The sequence below is a fragment of the Leptidea sinapis genome, chromosome 1, assembly GCF_905404315.1.
Source record: "Leptidea sinapis chromosome 1, ilLepSina1.1, whole genome shotgun sequence".
Classification (NCBI taxonomy): Eukaryota; Metazoa; Arthropoda; class Insecta; order Lepidoptera; family Pieridae; genus Leptidea; species Leptidea sinapis.
The window spans coordinates 9,355,330-9,360,743 of NC_066265.1; positions in this window are offsets into that span (position 1 = coordinate 9,355,330).

The window sequence follows — 5,414 nt, forward strand, 5'->3', positions numbered from 1 at the left end:
CGGCAGTTCCCGAGTGCCACACGTCTTTTTTTTATATATTTTTCATAAGAATTATTATAAGCACATGAGATCTTTCTTTTAATAAGTAATGTTGTAGTTTATCCATTTCATTCATATATTTTTTGTAGCGTTTCGTATCTTTTCTTTCTCATTCAACAGTTGGATAAGGTTAAGTGTGAACCACGGAGGGTATTTATGATAACGTTTGAATTGTTTAGAAATATGTTGTTTTATAAATTTATATAAAATGGAATAAAATTTCGTTACCATAGCATCTATATCCATACAGCTACTTAATTCTGACAAACAGTTTATAGATGAAATTTCACATTTTATTAATTCATATGCATCTGTACAATCCGCATCACGTTGACGTCTGGTATTCCACAACCGCGCGTTTAACTAGACATTTCTTGCCTCGCACTGCCACTTTGTGGAATCAATTACCAGCTGCGATTTTCCCGAACAGATACGACATAGGGACCTTCAAGAAAAAAGCATACTCCCACCTTAAAGGCTGGCAACGCATTTCTTGGCACACCTTTTGTTGCGGATGTCCATGGGCGGTTCCCTCACCTCTGCCCATCCCATGAGCCTCGTGCCCGTTTGCCACCTCTTATATAAAAAAAATTAAGTTGTTTACTATTAAAAAAATCCATGTGGTCAATCAATGAGGTACCATTTGGAGTTTGAAAATTAATGGGTTCCAGAAATTTATTATCACCATCTCTTGTCCATTTTATAAAACTCATATTAATATCCACAATTATCAAATGGTTCATAAATTAATTTACAGCAATAGATGATTTCGAGAAAAAGGCCTGAAGAACTGTTTTATCAATAGGAGGAGACATATATACGGCGCATAAGCTTAATTTGTCAAACTCATTAGCATTTTGAATATCTAATTCTACCCATAAGACAAGCAATTCTTTCAAAAAAGTTCATTCTATAAGATTTAATACATTTATGTACGGCAATGAGTACACCGCCACCATCCCTATTACTATAAGAAGAATTAGAGTGCCTATCACGTCTATAAATCTCATAGCGGTCGTCGAATATTTCTCCATCATATTTATTGTTATTGAGCAGGTCTCAGTTAGTACGAGTTATGATATGATTATGTAATAGCACGTTTTTATTAATCTCATCCAACTTAGTTCTCATTCCCCTTATATTGGTAGTAAATATCTAATGTTTCATTATTAAAAACATTTAAATTAATAGACATAAAAATAAAATCAAAATAGAACGGTGAGAAAACAATATAAACAAGAATTCTAAAAACAATAAGAAAATTATTTAAATAACTTTCCAGGTGTTCCAGGCTCAAAATAGTGATGGAGGAGGAATTTTCATCTTTACGAATAACTATTTTACTGTATCTTGCCCAAACAAATTTACAACCGTTTTCTCTAGCTTTCTTTCTACTTCTTCTTACTTGACGAATTTCGTGAAGGACGGCCTTCAACTGCCGTCAACGAAAATAATGTGGCTACTGTTAATCGGCTAATTGAAGAAAACCAGCGGTTTACCTATGAGACAATTCGAGGACTATTGGGGATTGGTATGAGCCAAATTCAGAAAATTTTGCATCAAGTATTGATTGTTCGGAAACTTTATTGTCATTAGATCCCACGTAAACTGACAGCAAAGCAGAAGTGGGTTCGCGTGGAATGGTGCTCACAGATGCCAATGAAGTAAAACCACGGACATTCTAATGCTGCTTATGAAATTGTCACAGGAGACGAAACGTGGATTTATTGCTTTGAACCCGAAAAAAACTGCAATTTTGTAAATGGGTGTTTGAGGATGAGAACAAACCAACTAAAGTGATGCAGGCGAGAAACGTTGGTACAAAAATTATCGCATTTTTTTCTGAGCTACGGGTCCAATCTGCACAATTCCACTTGAAGATTAAAAGATTGCCGAGTAGTATTCCACCATTTGTTTACTTACTAAAAAGCTGCATTCTGCTACATTATGACAACGCTTCTTCACACATGGCCAACAAAACTAAGTCAGTTTTAGCTTCCGAAAAAGTATAACTCGTCACCCATCCTGAACATAGACCCGGCCTAGCACCCTGTGATTTCTGTATTTTCCCCAAAATCAAAGATTTGATTAGAGGTTTCACTTTTACCAATTCAGAAGAGGCAGTGATACCGTTCAATCAGCACGTAGAAATCATGCCTTCAGATCTGTGGCCCTCTTGTTTTAAAAAATGGTTCGATCGCATGAAAATAAGTTTAAATTGTAAAGGACAGTATTTTGAAAATAAACATAATATTTTGTTTGTAACATGTTGTTTTTTAAGTTACGCAATACTTTTAGTGTGACCTACGTATAATTGTCAATTTTTTAACTTTCCTCAAGAACCACGCTATCCATTGGTCTAAACAGTGTGAAAATCGGTGCTGTAGTTAGTTTATCGCGAACAGACAGACAGACAGACGCAGCGAAGGACTTTGTTTTATAATTTATAGTGATGACAATGAGGCCTCGAATAATGGCTGAATGAAATTCATAAAATGGAGGTCTAACTTACATAAAAAAAAATTTGCCCATATATATATATATATATATATAAAACTGAGGTTTCTCATATAATCGAGTATATTTAAAAGTGATTTATATATTCGACTTTTACTGTATTTTGGGTTGAGCTGATGGTCGTGTTACCAATGCTCTAACTTAATAAAACTAAAAATTGTATTTGATATGTTAAGTCAGGTTTCGTAAACGAACTCAAAATGTATTGGTAAAATCGCTTTGCCCTCGAGATCTAGACTGGCATTAGAAGTAGCTTATTTTTTTTATTTTTTTTTTTTTTTTATTTATAGCTTTGTTTCCTTACATCTATACATTAAGATATTTACTTATAAATTGTATTTGTTAGTATGTGTTAGTATTCACTATTTTAAATAAAAATATAAATTTTGTTATTATAATTAGTTATTAATTTCGACATAAGGACCGCCATTAGCAGTAAAAGCCTCCTCCATTGATTTCCACTTGTTCCTGTCTCTTGCAATTCTTGTCCACATCTTTCCTGCTGTTTCTACTATGTCATCGCTCCATCTCTTATTAGGCCTGCCTCGATTTTGTTTCCTATTTATAGGGTACCAATTCGTTACTACTTTGGACCATCTTTCGTCTTTTGTTCTTTGTATATGTCCAGCCCATTTCCATTTTAAACGCAGAACAGATAAGACTACATTTTTTGATTTTGTTTTATTTCTTATTGTGACAATTTTAATTTTGTCTCTTATTCTTAGCCCCATATAACTTCTCTCAATTCCTCTCTGACAAACTTTAATTTTTTCTAAGTTTCTATAGGTTAGAGGCCATGTCTGACAAGCGTAAGTGAGGCATGGCATTAAACAGGTCTCCATAGCTTTTGTTTTAAGCTTCGTTGGCAAATTTGATTTGAAAATTTCCTTCATCGACCAGTATTTATTCCAAGTGCTTTTAGTTCTACTTTCTATTTCTTTCTCATTGCAGGATTTGAAGGATATTACATGCCCTAGGTAAATGTAATCGTCAGCATATTCAATAAATTTTGCATTAAGACTTATAGGTACCTGTTCTCTGTTAGTCATTATTTTTGTCTTGTCTTGATTTATTTCGAGGCCCACTTTCTTACTTTCTTGGCAGAGTGAGTTTATCATAAATTGCATTTCTATTGCATCTTCTGAGAATAATACAATATCATCTGCAAACCTGAGGTGTGAGAGATCTTTGCCGTGAAGTTGGAGCCCTTTATCTTCCCAGTTTAGTGCTCTGAAGACTTCCTCTAAAACAGACGTAAAAAGCTTCGGTGATAGCGGGTCTCCTTGTTTTACTCCTCTTCCTATTTTGGATGATGGTCCTGGAGTATCTAATTTAATTTTGGAAGTACTTTTTTCATATATCTCTTTGACTATGTCAATGTAATTTGTATTTATGCCTTGCATGGACGGAGCTTTCCAAATTGAGTTATGAGAGATTGAGTCAAAAGCTTTGCTGTAATCTATGAAGCATATGTATAGTGGTATATTGTATTCACAGTATTTCTCTATGATAATTTTCACTGTGTTGATATGGTCTAATGTCGAAAAACTTTGTAGAAAAAGAAGTAGCTTAAGTAAGAGTTTAATAAAACTCAGTTTAAAGTGTCTAAATATATATAGAGCATACTTAGACTTTGCTCAGACTTTACTTACGTAAAACTTACCTATTAGTGTAAGCTTAGCATAATAATTTATTTCGTTTTTATAGTCATCTGACAGCTGTAATTATATTGTTGAGCTAAAGCTAAGACAGCCCAATCCAAAAGTCAAGTTCTCGTTTTATCACACTAAAGCATTACGTATTAAGTATTACGTAAGTAAGGTCTGAGCAAAGTTACCAATGGGAGGCTCCTTTGCACATGATGCCGGCTAGATTATGGGTACCACAGCGCTGCCTATTTCTGCCGTGAAGCAGTAATGTGTAAAGCATTACCTTGTTGCATCACTGTGCATTACATCTCGCTGGGGCCTCCATTATAATTAATGTTTATTGTACGATATCACATTGTAATCCATATTTTATATTTAAAAAAAAGCCCGCTGAGTTCCTTGCGCCCATTCTTCTCAGGTCTGAGGCAGTCTCTTTTGAATGGGTGGTAGTTATTGACGTTCAATAAGTGATTTTAAATCCTATTTTGAATAAAAATATTTGAATTTCGGTCTGAAGGGTGCCGTAGCTAGTGAAATTACTGGGCAAATGAGACTTTACATCTTATGTCTCAGGGTGACGAGCGCAATTTTAGTGCCGCTCAGAGTTTTTGGGGTTTTTAAGAATCTAAAATCTATTTAAATTGTATTGGGCAGGGTGCATCAATAACCATCAGTTGAACGTCCTGCTCGTCTCGTCCCTTATTGGCATAAAAAAAACCCTAAGTATGCTCTGTAGATCTCAGCCTAAGAGATGAGATGTACTTTACGGGAAAGTGTCGTAAAAAGCCTATGTACATTGTGATTGGTATCACAAGGGTGGAAAGCATGTCTTTTTTTTCAAATCCCGGTTTGTTTGGTTTTTCATAATATATTCATCACCATATCTATCTCAATATTTTTGAGAGAACAATGCAGAGCGATTTTCTTGCATTCAGCCAATTCAATGATAATCATTTATCTAAGCTCATAATAATTTAATTGCATCTTTTATTAATTTGTATAATACATTTAAAAAAAAACATTTTATATAAAATATATATATACATAAATCGGTGAAGTCATTTCAGGGATAGGCCGGGCTAGACAGATAAGCAGAAAGATCAATAAATAATTGTCTGGTAGGTTAAGATTTAATATGCATGTAATGCATGCAGTAAACAGCTGTTATTTTTAAATTGCAAGCAAACCAACGCATTTTGACTACACATA